Raw genomic sequence first — 18,364 nt, forward strand, 5'->3', positions numbered from 1 at the left:
GTTTGTTACCCGGGAAAAAGGTTTGTTAACCAGAGAAAAAATAGATTTCCAAGTGAAAAAAGGTTTGTTAGCCAAGGAAAAAACATATTTACAAGTGAAAAAAGGTTTGTTAGCCAAGGAAAAAATAGATTTCCAAGTGAAAAAGGTTTCTTACTCTGGGTAAACATCAGATCTCCAAAGGAAAATAATATGTTTAGTCAGGTAAACGATGGACTGGCAAGTGAAAGTGGGAATTTCACATAGGTAAACGTCGTGGGTTCAGTGTCGTTGGTCTTGTTAAACGTTATCGCTTGACGTTGGTATACTATTACGAGTGTGAAAAGGCTATGCACGTCTTGTGCGGAGTATCGCGACAGTGAACATATTTTTGGTGTGACGAAACAAGATCGTTGTTTACATGTTAATGCATTTCGATTACCGAGTAGCTGTACAACAGAGAGGAGTCTACAGTTAGTTCGTGCTGTATGTCCCGATGAAAACCACAAGACCACATGTAAATCTATTAGCACAACTCGATGATGTTGATATAGTGTTACTTGAATTAATTATTACCTATTTACACAACATAAAAATAAAAATTCATGTCGTAGTAAGTTTCTTGAACTCGTACTTGATAAAAACGAATGGTGACAAGTATGCGTTTGTGTTTGAGTGAAAAAGAATTATTTAGAGTAGTGACAGTTTGTGACCAACGAATGCAAATCGATCATGATATTACAATATACGCTTTCGTCAACATAACGACTTGGCGCAGGAGAAACACTTTAACGCTTTTTCAATAACCAGAATCTTGAAACTTGTTACTTGTGTGATTTACAGCTGGTGCACAAAGGCTAGCGACGTTTTTAATATAGTTCCACCTTCTAGTTGTTTTGATGGTAGGCTCGGCGCTTCTCGTAAGTAAAGTAAATTGTTTTGTGCGTTAGATTTGTGGAACGTAAGTCGAATACATACTCTTTGGTGGAAGTAACTATAGATTACTGCCATGACATTGATAGACCTCCCAAGTAGTGACCATGATTTGGTTTTTGAAAGACATCAGTATGTCGACATAATATTTTCTAAAAGTCAAACTCGGACGGGTATCATCAATGTGTAGGACTCACGATAAACATTGTACACATACAACTTTGAAGAGGTTCTTGAAGGTACAAAACTTTAGTATGCAATTCAATAGTATATTCATACAACTTTGTTACAACAACTATATGATATTTCTGTAAGTACTATAGTTGCGTTTGCGATTATTTGAATATTTACATACGTAACCTTTCGTGTAAAAACGATATCAAAACACTTTGTAGAGTCTGGCCAATCATTCCGCGGTTTAGTATAGTATGGGGGATATCGAGTGGAGTAATATTTTGTGTGATGTAAATATCTTTCATATTGCGATCTGAAAAAGTCGCGGGGATATCGATCGTATCATACAAAGCACCTAGTTGACACAAAAAAAATATTGAAGGAAGACTCGTCTGTTGTTTTCATGAGTCAAGAGAGTGAAAATTGTTTTTCTTACACTAAATTATTTTCCGCTACACTAGCATATAGTTTGTATCTAGAAAAACCGATACACACCGATGACGTGATGTTGATCAATTTCCGTTATGTAAAAAGTGAGTAAATAATCTTCCAGGTTGGTGTGATTCAAGTCTACGCCATGTTTCACATACCCATCGTTCGTATTGTGTGTGATATTGTGAAGATGAGACCGCAAAAACACAACAAGTAATATTTTGTATCGGGTGTTTGTGCTTTAGGAATAGCGAAGTGTGTGATATTTTGGATATGTGTGCTCGGTTGAAACTAGGGTTGCCCTTGGGTCTTGTGTCGGGTAAATCAGAACTATGTCTAGAATTCAAGCACGTCCTAGTAAGTTCTTTCGTGACTATGATTACATCTACTTTGACGAGAGGAAATGGAAAAATTAAAATGGATACCATACCAACGAACAAAAAGTGCAAAATAGTTTTACCAGATCTAGGTGTAGGATATCTTTTCGTCGATTTCTTTACCGGAGTGTGTTTTACAAATATTTCTAGTACACCTAACTATAGGATACATTTATCAGACGTCGTACAAATTGTTTATGTGACGGCAACGACTTTGAGTGACTTGGTTTCGATCCTTTTTGCAAAAGATTGTCGGACAATGGTGTTATACCCTTCTGTAATGATTGAGGTACGTGATCAAGTTTCCAATCAACTATTAATCGGGCGTACGACTTTGGTTTAACGAATCATAATATTTCTAAAATGCTTGCTGGTATCATAAGACCCAAATCGAAATTCACATCAATCAAGACCTTTGCATGCTCTGAGTTTTGTGATGGCGTTTATTTCGCTTGATAGAAATGAACTTGTGTCAATAGTAACGCGAAACGCATTTATCATTTTCGGTGTTGGTTGTGTTCCAGATTTCTTTGATGGTATGCACTCTACAAATAATTTATGCATACTGAGTAAGGATGTGTTTGGTGAATATCATGCAAACTGTTTTTGTGTTGGTAATGACTTTCAGTAGTTTGGTTTTATGATTACAATTACTTTAGAAGATTCAAATGATAATGTATGATCACTAACAACAATACAAACACATTTTGTAGATTTCAGTGTAGCACATATTTTGATTCTATTATTGTCGTGAGTTTTGTCTAGTAGAATAGGCTGCAGTCAGTAATGATATTCCAAATTGCTCTTGTGCTGATCAAGGTCTTAGAGTGTAACCTTGTAATTTTTTACATTCAGCAAGTACAACGACGAGTCACGAATCAAGTATTGTTCACCCGCTTCTACTGGTACTCGATACCAAAAGTGATATTTCACACTCTGTAAGGTATGGATGTTTCAATTCGCTGTCACAAATTCCACCAATAAATCGTATCAATCGTTGGATTCAATAGTAACGATATTGTGATATACTAACTCCACACGTAGTCGTTTCAATTACTCGTTACGAATTGCGATAATAAAGCATTTTGTATCGGGTGTTCAATGTATGAATAATGGGATTATTACATCTTTAGCACCGGTTATCGCAAACAATGGATGTTAATAATTGTACTGGTTGTTGAATGTAATTATACCGATATTGTTGTTTCATCTTTAGTCCTAATTATTGTGAACGATTGCATTTTTAAAGTATTTTCGGTTGTCTGCAATACAACGATTGTTTTGTACCAATCCGGAATAATATCCGAATCAAGAACATTTCGCACATGTAAGTCTGGCTTTACAAATTGATGTTTTAATAATCATGATAGTGAAAAGTTTGTTGCTGTCATAATAACCTTTACCAAAACACCAAGTCTAATTACCGTGAATAATTTAATAATCAAGTCATGGTCGAGCATTAAAAAATATACGTCATATGGCAAATCACTGTGTCAATCCCTATGTTTGCAGTATGATAACTTTCAATGTAACACCGGCGTTTGATCGTAAGAAATGAATTATTAACTACGTTGGTCAGACATTCAAATATCATATACTCAAAACATATGTTAATCTCAAGCTGTGCACACCGAGTAGTAATTACTTCAGGTTACAGAATAGTAACGACTTTTACAGTTGAATAAAAAAATACGAGTTGGCGGACTATGAATACAACCGAACTTGTTATGGATTTTGGATTGTGGTGATTACTTGCGTAGTCTTGTCTACTTTTCATAAGGATACTGTTGAGTTGGTTGGGTAAGTTACAAACGGGTTGACTTGACAAGATTTTTGTATTTTACTCTTTTGTGTATGGCAAGATGTTAAAATGTTGAGATATCATAGTGATAGTATTTCTGAAACTATCTTTGCCAAGCGAAAAGTTCGATCGCGAATATAGTTGTAATATTTCATTACTTGTTTCAAATCAATATGCATATAATTTCGAAATGTGACTGGGTGAAAGTTGGCAGTTATGTTTGTTAATCTATTTCAATTCAGATTATGTCAAAGTCCAAATATTTCATTCTGGATTATTTGGATTTACCTTTAGTACATCCCGCGAATGGATTCGGATGCGGTACTATAACATTTGGGACTCAAGGATTTTCAATCAACAATATCTAGATTTTTTGGTAATGCTAGAGTTGGCCAAATGGTAAGTTGCGTGTTTTTGTTAGGCGTTTGATTTCCCCAGTAATAAATACAACGATTGTATGTGCATACTTACGATTCCCGATTCTCATTAAGCTAGATTGTATTGATTCTATAGGTGTGAAACAGCAGCGCGGAATGTGCGAATAATCCGATGCGACTGAAGTTGGAGTCAGCAATATTCAGGTTACGTTCGAATCAACTGATTGCGGTAAATGGATTTCTCAAAGGCTTAGAGTTGTACCGGATCAACACATTCAAATACGAATCAACTTGGTTTGTGTAGTGAGTTTCATTTCAAGTTGACAAATTGACACATTGATTGAATATTCTCATGATTCGCATCACGCAACCAAAGTCAACGCGAAACATATAGCGATCGCGGAAAGTATCAAATCTTGGATATTCAAGTCACCGTCTGCGCCGGTTCTGTTATTCGGTGCTTATTACTTAATAGGTAATATTCTTATTATATCAGACTCGTGAAATCCAGTTCTGTACCAAACTACCAACATATTACATTGTAGCGATTGGGATGTATGTAGCCACAAGTCACGAGAGAGGGTTATGTCTTATAGGTGTTATCTTGTGAGCGATCGTAGGAGTTTAAAATTATTTCGCACCTTTTTTGAATAAGCGTACACTTCACAAAGGATTAGGGTTAGAGTAGAAATAAGTGACAATTTGTCGCTATTCAAGTTACCGACACTGGCGATCTGTTATTCGTCACTTATTAAATCTTACGAGCGAAATCAAGTTCTGTGACAAACTGCTTACGAAAATTTCACCGCGTGAGCGATCGATGTGTCTGTAACACGAAGCCGCGAAAGATGGTTATGTCTTAGGTATTATCTTGTCAGCGATCGCGGGATTTTACCAATATTTCACACCTATTTGGAGTGTTAGCAAGTGAACGCGGCTATTGTTGGTATTGGAACACCGTCTACGCCGGTTCTGTGACAAAATATTACTTGTGCGTGATTCCTGCCTCTGTAACACCAAACCACGAGAGATGTCTGTCTGATGTGTTATCTTGTGAGCACTCATAGGATATTACAAATATTTCACACCTATTTGAAGTGTTAATTTGTGTCCGTTGGTATTGTTGATATTCGGATCACCGTCTACGCCGGTTCTGTGACAAACCAATTACCAAAACATTACCATGCGGCTGACTATTTCACACCTTTTACTGAAATTACGACATGTCAACGCAGCCTATACCTGAGAGTACGACATGCCAACAACGAAGCCGCGTGCGACCGATCCCTATACTGAAAAGGGTTACCGTGCGACCACAAGACACAAATAGCCGCATGCCACCCCCGCCATAAGACAAAAGAGTCGCTTGCCACCCCGGGTTTCCCAGCCGCTTGCGACCCCCGCCATAAGAAATAAGAGCCGCATGCCACCGCACCCATAAGACGCAATAGCCGCATGCGACCGAGAGGGGGGGGTCTAAAAAGCCGCATGCCACCACGAGTTTCGCCAGCCGCATGCGACCGCGCCCATAAGAGCCCATGTTAGTTCGCGACCGATCTATACTACTACTGACAGTGCCTTGGATACGAATCGATTCGAGTATCTCATACCTTAATAATTTCAAGGAACTTATCCATAAATGTACCTTTTTAGTGTAACTTTAGTGAAAAATAAATGCAACTTTCCACGGATTTGACTGCAACCAAGATTTGCCCTAAGATCAGGTGTTGCATAAGACAATTTTGACCATTACATTCTTCAAATGGGCTACCATTTCAATATGAATATGACCCTGTAAACAGCATATTAAGTAAGGCGCACTCGTCAGTTGACAACGTACACTTCTACGATGAGTTTGGTCACTCATTTAAAAGTTCCGTTGTAATTTGTTGCATCAGTAGCTCCTAATTACCGTACTCTAGTCAAGTAGCTGCTACAATGCCGCGATTACATGCTAAATGTAAGTCAGAATCTCAGAAAAGGAAGTGGTTGAAAGAAATGACAATGCAAATTTTGAACTGCTACACAAATATTTTAACAATTAATGTCAGCTCAGGAATGTTCTGCACAAATTGAGGATGATGCTGTTTTCCCGAACAACTATAATGCCTTATGTCTTGAATGATGTAACAGTGCTTTCAAATACGTATATGGTATTTGATTGTAGTGGTTTTTTGTCTATGCTATTTGTGGCTTTTTAGGTTTAATCCAACCAGGCAAGTTATTACAGACAAAAAGATTTTCTCCATATCTTACAAATTTCTCATTAGTGAGTGGTATTTCGTGTGTGTAACAGTTTATTTACAAATTGCGCTGCTACTATAGTACCGTATGTCCGTATACTTCAAAGTTTGTTGTTGTTGCCATTGTTACAATGCGAATGTCATGGTTTGTGATTTTGATTGTTGCATCATACTTTGCCTTTTTGGTTTTGCTTTTAAATCTGTTTAAATCCCTTTGGTGTGCCGTTAACTCTTGAAAAGTGGCACCCGAAAATTCTTCTAGTGCAGGAAATATTATATTACAATGGATGTTGTATTGAAAGCTATATTCTTACGGATCGTGCAACTAGCTCTTCACAGGTTATACCAGTGCTGATGTGTTCCTGTGGTATTACTGGTGTTGTACCATGTTGCCGCACATTTTGCTCTATGCCTAATCATGCAACAAAATCTTCTTGGTAGAAAAAAGATAGGCCCAATCCAGCACCTGGCTGAAACCTTGACGCGGTGTGCTGGCTTATTACTAAAGTCAGCCGACAGCTTTCTGGATTTATTTTTATATGGTCTATTTGGCGTGCAGTTGCCTTGGTATACTATCGTGTCATGCTACATCCCATAATTCTTCTAAATTGGTGGGTCTCGACACGCACTATAGTTCACTTGAGTCACTTGTAAAAAATTGACAAGTAGTACTTTGGCATGTCATTATAATTATTTAATATGGTTACAGTTTTATCATGATGTACAGACAATGTAGTACCGGAACAGTGCATACGAGGCGTACAACAATAAAAGTATCGTTCAGCGTTAGTAAGGGGGGTCTGGGGGGCGTAGCCCCCCAGAAGTTGCGACAATGTAGATAAGTGGGCCCCCCCCAGAAGTTTCGCCTAGGGCCCCCTAATCGTAAGGCCACCACTGTGTGATATAATATGTGTATGGTGATATACGAATATATATATTTGTGTGATACAGCGTAATTCATTCATTTACTCATTCAAATCGGAGATATCCAATTCGACATTTTTACTGTGGTGCGAGTGGCTCAATAAAGTTACAAGTGCGGGATACAGAATCAAAAGTACGTTTGTCCGTGTGATCTTGACTAGATATGTACGAAACCGGTGCTTTGTGTGGTACGTCAGTCAAAGTTGTTCACTTCCGTTGGACGCTGGTCCGCCGAAAGGTAAATATATGCAGTGAATCCTACAAGTAACCGTCTGGAGTCAGATTACACAAGTTTAACATCGTAAAGGCATGCAGCCTGCACTATATTGTTGACCCCGACTTTCGATCTCAACCGATCGAGCAATGAACAGGCAGAGGGGCGATGAAGACAAGATCCGCCTAAAACATTCGGCGAGAAAGACCATCCAGCCGCACAAGGAACATTTACATTCTACATACTTGTTTCGACGAGGGCTAGGCTACCCCTCGAATTGGGAAATCAGTCACACACCCATAACTTTATTAATAATGAAGCAATGTTTCTGAAATTCGGACACAAGGTGCTTTGTTAGACATCCTAACTTTGGTGAAAATTGGTTGAAAAATGGTCAATGATTTTAAACTTTCATCAGATTTTATGATTTTTCAAACTAATTATTTGTGAAATTTTTTGAGGGTGCTCATTATAGATTCTGGTTACCCCAAATTTTTGGATCAAACTCTTTTTTTCAACAAGGGTTATTCACTAAAAACAAAATTGAAAAATGGAAAGAAAAAAAATTGCAAAATTATGAATTAGATGAACCTAAAGCAGACTTGGTCAAAGTGCGGCCCGCGAAGCTATTTTGTGCGGCCCGCGAAAGGTTGCTTGGAATTCAAAACATAAAACTTGCTTGTTGACTGACTAAATCCATAGGCTGTATCAAATGAACAGGAAATTCGTTTACTTTGAAGCCCGATGATTCATATGCCACGATTAGGCTGCCTACGTACCTGGCATGCGTAATCCAGATTCAAAATAAAGGCAGTGTGACAAAGTATGAGTAGCAATTGAAGACACAAGAAATTATTCTTTCCGTATAGTTTAGTTAAAACCTTCCTTGTTTACATTATCATATTACGCATTATACGACATGTGTTTCAATTTGTGGCGTGATATGTTTCCAAATCCATAATTCGTAAAACAAGTCAATCAGTGCTCGCGATTACTATATGACTCATCATATGTATCACCTATAAAGGATTAAGGGGAATGCCAAAAAAAGACAGCCGAAAACTGAAATTCCTAGAAGGTTTAGATTTAGAATTTAGAGCACTAAATATTCTTACACTGAAGTCAGTGGTCAACCCATCCTTTCAGTGCTTGCCGATCATGTCGCCTAGATTAAGGATTTTAATTTAAGTCGGTCTTATGACAAAAGCACGAAGCACTCGGTCATCAAGGGAAGGCGAAGTTAAGAATAACTGCACTGAAAAAAAAATTTACCTCGATTTACCGCGAAATGTCTGGAAGCAGGGTGGCCAGCCACTTGGCAGTAATATAACATTACCGTCACTCAATGTAAATCCAACTTACAACCGTCCGGTAATCTAACTTTACATGCCAGCCTGTAATGTTACAGTCACCTCTGGTATATTCAATCTACATTTTCTTCTGTGTACATTTACCACCGAGACTGTAATTTTACCGCCTTACCTACCTACCTACCTACCACCCTACCTACTGTCCTTGTAAATCAGATTACATGCCAGCTTGTAAATTCACGTCTCAGCCTACATCCATACCTATCCCGAAGCAACGCGATGCCAAAATACCGCAAGTTTCCTCACGCTCTCAAGACGACATTAGGACAACTGTATATTCATTCATGATTCACGATGAAAAAGTATTGCTGCTGGAGGTTGTTTAGGAGGCATGCAAATATAGCACGAGTGGTCCCAAGAAAAGGTTGTTGTTGTTGTTGTTTATTAAACAAAAAACTGGCGCTTATCGCCTGACGGCCTTTTGCACCACAGTCATTGAGCATAGTACACAGATAAGGGAGTTAACACGAAATAATGATCAATAGCACAATGATGTAGAATCAATCAAGTGAGATAAGGTGATTCCAAAAATTGATTCACTCACGAACATTACAGAAATAAATTACGAACATTACAGAAATAAATTACAGACTATACGTTTATAAATAGCGGTTGCACGATAACACAAATTCAACGACATACGGGACTATACGAGAATCAGTGAGCAAATCATCAATACAGAAATTCACTTTTAATTGAACACATTTATCCATAAGAAATGAACGATGAAAGTCATATTTAGGGCAACTAATTAAGAAATGATCCACAGTTTCGGGGTAGCGGCAGTAACAACACGCAGGAGAGTCTACCATTCCAAGTTTGAACAAATGGCCATTTAATCGACAATGACCTGATTGCAATCGAAGGATTATACTATCATAAAGGCGATTACCATAACCAGGGGAAGGATGTAGAACAGAACTGTTGAAGGACTTGTAACGTAGGCCGTTTTCGGAGCTCTGGTATTCTTGATCCCACAATGCCATGCTGTGGCGACGGATTATGTGCCGGGCTTCTTGTTCGGAGAGCGTCGGCATATCTTCGGACATTGACGGAGTGGTGGAGACATTCTTTGCCAATCTGTCAGCTTCTTCATTGCCGTGAATGCCCACATGGCCGGGAATCCAAAGGAATGATACGTTGACGTCGAGTTCCCTCAATCGAGACAGGGAGAATAAAATATCACAAACCAGCTTATGGCGAGGATACATGTTGAAGTTACGAATGCAAGCCAGGGCACTCGAACAATCTGACATGATCAGATATTCGGTTGACGAGTTGCGATTTCGTGTAATCCAACTCAGCGCTAGGTCGATCGTTATCATTTCAGTCGAGAAGACAGAGTGCTCGGCTGAACAAGCCTGGGCAACTGAAACGTCAAGTGAAGGGATGCAAAACGCCGCTCCCCCTCCAACAAGCGATTTAGATCCGTCCGTGTATATTAGCGTGTGTGCATCGTAGTTATCGGCAACGTGACTTAAACAAGTCTGGTTATAGGCCTCAATAACGCCACGTAAAGCATTCTCCGAGAGGAGAGATAAATCAACACGTGGTTGAGGTAACAACCAAGGAGGAGACGAGGGAAGCCGGTACCTGTCCAATATGAAGCCATTGAATAGCGGTGATTTAGTATAGGAGTTGAATGTCTGAAAGCTTGGATTTGTAAGACAGTAAATGTCATGCCAGGAATCTTCAATAATTTGGCTGATGAACGAGTTTCTCGGGTCCTGGTTCATCAGGTGGCACCGGTAATTCATTGAAATAAACTTGTGCCGCAGATGCAAAGGCATTTCCCGACATTCGGCTTGAATCACGCAAATCGGGGTGCTGCGCATGGCATTTGTACAGATCCGTAAAGCTTTACTCTGGATAACCTGGATCTCCTTCAGATGCGTGACCGGTGCAAAAAAGTACGCCGGCATTCCGTACTCCACGATGGAGCGAACGAGGGAACGGTAGACACACAGGAGACACTTCTTACTGGCTCCCCAACTTGTCCCAGTTAAGAGCTCTCAACAAATTCAATCTTTTACTACATTTAGAGGAAATGTATTCGATATGTGCTTTGTAGGATAGCGTCTTATCAAAAACGACGCCGAGATATTTGAATGTTTCCACGAACGGTATATTCGAACCATCCAGTTGGAGAGCAAGAAGAGGTATTTTTCTTTTTCGTGTAAATAACATTGCGACGGTTTTGGATTTGGACAAGAGCATACCCCACTTGTCACACCATTCTTGTATGGAGTCCATAGAGCGCTGCATGGACAGAAGTAGGTCTGGGATGGAGAGACCGCAATCCCAAAGTAAGAGGTCGTCGGCGAATAGGGCATGGGAGGTGTTTACCAACAGGGGAAGATCGGCCATCATGATTGCAAAGAGCAGAGGGCTGATGACACTGCCCTGTGGCAGGCCATTTTTTTTTAAAAATGAACGTTGGAGAGAGAACCACCAACTCGAACTTGAAAAGATCGGTGTGACAGAAAATTATTTATCCAATTCAACGTTTGGCTCTGTTAGTTTGAACAAAAGACCGTTGCGCCATACCATATCATACGCGGATTGGATGTCCAAAAAGACTGCAATCACGGAATACCGATTGTTGACCGCTTTGTACACGGTATCATGAAGTTGCATGATGTTATCCATGGTGCTACGCCCATGACGAAATCCGGACTGAGCGGCGTTGAGAAGGGAGTTAGATTCCAAGTGCCATCTCAAGCGCCTCGTTACCATCACCTCCATTACTTTACATAGGTGACTAGTCGGCGAAATGGGACGATAGGATTTAGCCGCAGCTGGGTCTTTCTCGCCTTTCAATATGGGGACAACAACAGAGTGTTTCCAGGTGTCGGGAAGAAGGCCATTACTCCAAGAAGAGTTGATCAAACGGAGGATATATGTTAGAGACTTGTCAGACAAGTGCTTTAACATTGGGTATAAGCAGGCCGTGTTATTTTTGGCATATGCCAAAACTGCCAAAAATAGCTTATTTTTGGCATTTTTCAATTTTTATTTTTGGCAGTTTTGGCATCGACCTCTAAATAGATATTTTCAGACTCGAATTAGTCATAAAAACGCTTTATTTTGGTCAGTTTATCAATAGAGACCAAAAAATGTGCAGAATCCACTTATAATCAGTACCAACAAACAATAAGAAGAGAAAAAACCTAATGATTACATAGGTTAATAATATCAAACAAAACCACAAAATGTGCAGTATCCATTCGGCATCGGTGCCAATAAGCAAAAAGAATGAGAAGCCCAACAAACACGCTCAACACCTGATTGTTACAGCTCTTGAATAGACTTAAATTGTTTGCACTGTAACAGTGCTTCCAAACTCAGGTCAGCAAAGTTTCTCCTGAATTAATTTTTCGCCCAACGAATCTGGGAAACATCGCTTCAACAGTAGCCGTTGAGGGAAAGAATGTTGCCAGTCCTCCACAAAAGGTTTTCAGAGCTTCAAAATTTCGGAGGGCAGAACCGCCTTCCAAGCATCATGAAAAGAGATCACTGCGCTAGTGCCATCGATCTCACCGCGGAGAGAATTTTTTTCCCGATACTTTTCCAGGAGTTACCTGTGTTGTCACTCAACACATTCTATTTTGTAGCGTGACCATCCCATCTCCATCAGTAGTCTACCGATATATTTTAGGAGGATTTTTGTCACGTCAGATGGCTTTAATATTATCAACTCACATGGAAGAGTCCTGGGAAGGTTAGCTTGTTTAGGAACAATAACGCAACAAGACTGTCTGGCAAAACGAGACTGCAGCTCAGAAATAGCCAGACTGTTTGTTGAGTCACAATGTTCAACTCGATCACAATGCAAAAGTCGTGGTTGAATTTGGGGGTTCCAGATCCATGAGCAGAATACAATTTATATTTTAGTAATCAGTACAGCGGCAGCTTTCCATTGATACACGTTTTATCAAATTTAGCCCTCGGCAAGCCGGTCAAAAATTGCCTTTGGACAAATGGAAAGTATAACGTAAACCAAATGCAGTCAGCCGTTCAATCACGCCGTGCCCACACCATTTAGGACACCATGCTTTCTGTTCTAATGGGTGGGCAGGACCCATAGAGTAAGAATCCTGCCCTTCACACACGCTCTTCTCGCGTGTAATGCGGTCCTGTTAACACAACACCATGAAAGAAATACACTATTGGCAGGCCGTGTTATTTTTGGCATATGCCAAAAATTAAGTTATTTTTGGCATTTTCAAATTTTTATTTTTGGCAGTTTTGGCATCTGGCTCCTAAAATGCCAAAAATAGCACGGCCTGGGTATAAGCGATATCGTCCAAGCCCGGGCTGGTGTTTCCTCGCGACGAAATTGCTGATTTCAGTTCGGCCATGGAAAAAGGATCGTTAATGATATCATTGTTAGGCGCTGAGAGACTGGTGATTCGGGAGGATATTTGATTCTCAACCGCTTCCTTCCTTGTTCGGAATGCTGACGTGTAATTGCTATCACTGCTAACCGACGAAAAGTGCAAGGCTAGAGCGTCAGCCTTCGACGTGTCGTCACTACCGGTAACGACGCCACCAATAGTGATCGGAGGTATGATATTGTAGGAACGAACACCAGAAAAGGAGCGAACTACCTTTCAAACTTTGGAGTAATTACTGGAATCATTCAGAGAAGAACAGAAGTTTTCCCAACTTGCCCTTTTAGAAGAAAGAATCATTTTCCGGCATTCCGACCGCAAGCGTTTATATCGGGTTACATCATTCATGCAGAAGGTCCGTTTCATTTTGAGGAAAGCAGCTCTCTTGCGTCTTACGGCTCTATCGCAAGACGCATTCCACCATGGCACAGAAGGTTTTCGGTTCGAGAAATGAGATTTTGGAATTGACGAATGCGCCGCGTCCAGTGCGCATTCTGAGAAAGTCTTGTTCAAAAAGTTTACATCTTCATAGCCCGAAGATTCTAAGCTCCTATCGATTTTTCTTTCAAAGGCCGCCCAATCTGCTCTGCGAAAATTCCACGAGTTTTTCCTGTTTGTTTCATTTGAAAACGTTTCTTTGAAAGTAGTTATCACAATAAAATGGTCGCTTCCCAGTAAACGATCCGTGACGTCGGTTCGGCACTTCGAGGATACGTCGGCTGACGCGATGGATAAATCTAGTAGCGAGTATCGGTTTATGGCGTTAGAGGCAATATTAAGATGGGTTGGCGAGCTGCTATTCAACACCACCAATCCATTTTGGTCGAAAGCGTCAAATAGGAGGCGGCCCCGTCGGTTATTTCGTTGCCCCCAGGAAAGATGGTGGGCATTAAAATCCCCGAAGATTATTGCACGACGTGACAGCGATTCAAGGAAAACAAAAGCGCTATCTTCTGAAATTGCGGTAGGGCTCATATAGACGTTGCAGATGCGTAGGTGACAGATGGATATACATAACACTTCAATGCAAGATGGGGTGTCAAGTTGGATCTCAGTCGCGGGGAGAGATTCCCGCAAGAAAATGGCCAGACCACCGGAATGAAGCGAGTTGTCTTTACGAAAGACCCGAAAACCCGTCAGCTTGGGGGAATACTTATCGATGAGATGAGTCTCTTGAAGCAATATCACATCAGGGGTATTTGGTAGGTTATTGATATATTGTTTAAGCTCGGGTAGTTTACGATAAATACCTCTACAATTCCATTGGATGAAACGAAGAGCTTGATTAGACATTTACTTTAGGAGCAGGAGCCGAAAAACCATGCTTAAGGCATGCTCTGGAAACGATTTCAAGCGCATTGCATTGACCTGATTTGACAGCCTCCATCGTATATTCAACGATTCCAACAAGTAGGGAAAGTAACTGCGAAAGATCTGGGTGGGATGTTTGACACTAAGACATAGGGGTATTCTCTTCCAATTCGGTAGGCCTATGGCTAGCAGCATCGCTAACAGTATTTTCTTTCGATTTGGTCTGACTGAAATGTCGCAAATCCCCGTCATTGGGAGCAGGAGCGGAAATGGTATGTTTGCTAAGGATCGAACTGATTTTGGTGCGACGAGGTCGTGGTTGTCGAAAATATGTAGAGTCGTTAGCAAGGACTTCACTAAAAGTCCTGTCCATATAAGAAGTAGGCAAAGAGGTAGCAACGGTGGCAGAGTTCAACACGACCTTCGCTTCGGAATAACTGATTTTTGTACGTTCTTTGATAATTTGCAGTTTAGCTTCGGTTTTATATACGCTACAACCGCCATATGCGGCACTGTGAGGTTTTTTGCAGTTGATGCAAAATTTTTCCTTCGTGCACGAGGCATGTTCGTGGTCAGAACTACCACATTTACTACAAGTTGCTTTTCCTCTACACGATTCTTTGGAGTGGCCGTACCTATTGCAGCGATAGCATCTCAAAGGGGGAGGATTATAAGGCCTAGTCCAGAACCGAAGGTAAGAGAAATTGACACTCTCAGGTACCTTGTCACAGCGGAAGTAGAGGAGAACGGCGGAACAGGAGTCGTAACCTTTGTCGACTTTCCTCTTAAGGCGTTTTACGGCTGATACTCCAACACCGCTAAGGTTGTCGAGTAGTTCTGACTCCTTGATATCTAGGGGGACGCCAGAAATGACAGCTCTGCTAGCAAATGATTTTTCGGGGTACAGAGAGGTTTTTACGTTAATTTTAGAGCCGGAAACTTTGTCTGTCAAACAGTCAGACTGGAGGAGAGCTTGAACCTGTTTCGGACTAGTGCATGTGATTAGAAGGTCTCCTGACCGAAGAGGACGAGGTCCCTCATATTCGCCGATCAATGAATAGAGTGCCCTATGCACTACTGTAGGATGGAGGCGCTTCAACGAAAGGCCTTCACCTGATACCACGACTCTCATTTGGCTACTATGTTGTTGACCTGCTCCATCCTGAGGTCGCTCGCTCAATTCCGGTTCCTGGGTGCTAGGAGGTTGCTTCGTAGGCTGACTAGCATAATCCTTAGCGGAGACTTTCGCTAAAGAAGCACGAGCATCGCTATCACTATCACTATTGACCACGTCCGTAGAAACACACGACAGTTTGCGTTTGCCAGAGGAAGAGACTTCCATCCGACACTGGCGTTGTAGATCACTAATTATTATAGAGCGCTTGTCTATCTCAGACTGCTCAGTTAGGAAGCGCAGCAAGAGGTCCGCACGCGACGACGTCTCAAGCCGAATGCCAAGAAAAGGTGAATTAATTCCAACGCCGGATAAACTTCCAATTGTTTCTTTTTCTCGTCTTCATTCCTTCTGTGTGACTAGTATCTTGCAGTTCCACTAAAAATAATTCATGCGTAAGTCGCTATACTAAGCCAAGTTGCTAACCTAGACATGACTTCTAAAGACTGAGACAAATAGGCTAACAAAAATATAACAAGTTTTGAAGTACCGGTACTGGTACATTGTGAGTTGACGACTCCTCATTTGACATGATATAGCAGAGATTCATGACTTAAATGATCAATGTATAGAAAGAAAAGGTGCCTCATTTGATGCGGCATGTGAGCCAAACATCGAGCAGTGGATGAAAACATATCTAAGCTATGACCCGATAAATGTCAATAACAAGCTAACAGTTTCAACTACTCCGCGGCAGAGTATGTGGTGTCGCAGGTCATTATACAAGTCGACTAATATCCCAAAATAGAACTGAGAATGGGGCGACTGAAATATTTAAATCATGAAACCAAAGTCATCCGGGTGGTGTGCACAGTCGTAGATATTCACGGTAACCAATACTACACAGTAGGCTACTGTACCTTTTACGATGCGTATCCCATTCATCAGTCCTGAGAATCTTCAACGAAAGTCGTTACTTTCTTCAATCACAAGTCACAAGCTTCGCACCGTCAGCCTTTGCATGCCCAAAGCTCAATATTAATGGCCGACCAGTCGGCTACTCGGCTCGACACGCAGACGACTTTGAAATAAGTGATATTCATCCGCTCACATATGCCACCAATAATATTTACTGTCCACGTTATAATGTTTAATCCAGTTTGGTTTTTCATACAGAAACATCTATCAACACCTATAGTCCCTTTCTTTTGCGTCGAATTTCGTATATATTGATATTTATTGCTCCACGTGTGGTTCCCTACTTACTTACCTAACCGGACGCTATTCGTGATGTCACAGTTGATTGTTGGTTGTTTACTACGAATCTCAGAAGAACCTGCAACGCGCAACCTAAGGTAACCTATTATAGGTCGCCGTGTCCGCCATTAAGAAATGGTCAACTGAGCCTGCTGCTGTGCTGATATTTCTAGTTAGGATAGTTCTAGTTCAGGAATAAGATTATATATCCTAAACTGATTTTTGTAACTCATTAGCCCTATCTGTTACAACAAATCTAACCGCCGAGACCGACCGTGTAGCCATAGCCTTATAATATAATGTATATGGTGTAACTATACATTGTCAGCTGCTTCTTGCACCCAACTATGCACTATACCGAAATTGGTACTACGGTCAACCAGTTCCGTGTGACCTAATCCTGTCTCGTGAACGAGGTTGAATCAGGTCAAATCGCAACGAGAATGATATCACAGTGACATGCACTTCCACGTGTCCACTGGTTGCTGGGGCTTGGAAGCTAATCAATTTTGCCAATAGCTTGGTAAAATGCCGTAGCAATTAACTGTCAGTAACCTTGCGAAGAAATTCTGGTAACTTGACTTAGCAGCTAAATTAATGTAATATTACATATCAAAATGTAAAATGACAAGCTACACGCTGCTATTGGCTGCGACCGGTAATTCGTTGTAAAATTTACAGAAATTTCTTTGTAAGTCTACCAGATTTTTTTGTGTGTGCAAGCTTCGCTCAACATAAAGGCTATTTAATCTGCACACGGCTCGGAAGGCAGTGACCAATAATATAAGCTTTACTGTACTACTGCATGTACACTTCAGAAAAGTGGTTCTCGAACTGGGAGACGTGAAAGCATCTAGAAGGGTGGCGTGAAGCCGAAGTTTATTGAAAAAAAATTTTCGCGCTCCGCGCAATATACCCCCTCTTATAGTTGTTGATCTGTCCGACTTTAATATTTCATAATTCTCACACCAACAGCCATAATCTTCCATGCCATCAAACTATATGTTGAGATACGGCCGTAAACCAAACTTTGCGCTGATTGGTCGAGAGACAATGGTCATGGATACGGCGCAGCAACGGAGGACGCTGCATTTACCTAAGCCTGGTTGGCAGTACGATGTATTCCTATGGCCGTGTAATATTGCACAAAACGACAAGATTACAGTTAAGTGTTTATTTCTTCATCAAAAATATCAAGGATTGGGAAAGGAAATAACATATTTACTGACACATACTAAAATACAATGCCGAAATATTGCTGTGTTGATAAATGCATGCCACTAATGGCAATGCATTGCGGAACAACATATATTTCCATTCATTTCCTTCCACCGCGAAGGGCAGGAAGGCTTAGGAATACAGACAATAAGAAGACAGGAGTTCAAGCCTATTTTGACAAGCTTCATTTGTTCCTACCACTGTTGCAAGGGGGATTTTGCTGCTAGTGCATTAGATACACCAATACAG

General features: G+C 40.7%; 1 protein-coding gene and 1 long non-coding RNA gene across 2 annotated transcripts in view; one reads left to right on the forward strand and one right to left on the reverse strand.

Moving 5' to 3' along the window:
- The window catches only part of LOC145457302 (matrilin-2-like), a 115,855-nt gene that overhangs the window by 20,185 nt on the left and 77,306 nt on the right, over positions 1–18,364 (reverse strand). The window lies entirely within an intron of this gene.
- LOC145457505 (uncharacterized) lies at positions 9,062–16,903 on the forward strand. The gene is made up of 2 exons (XR_013920904.1): positions 9,062–9,185; positions 15,991–16,903. It is a non-coding gene; the product is annotated as an uncharacterized LOC145457505 (long non-coding RNA).

The sequence above is a fragment of the Botryllus schlosseri genome, chromosome 2 (genome assembly GCF_051294905.1).
Source record: "Botryllus schlosseri isolate E-star chromosome 2, Bs_hap1, whole genome shotgun sequence".
Taxonomy (NCBI): Eukaryota; Metazoa; Chordata; class Ascidiacea; order Stolidobranchia; family Styelidae; genus Botryllus; species Botryllus schlosseri.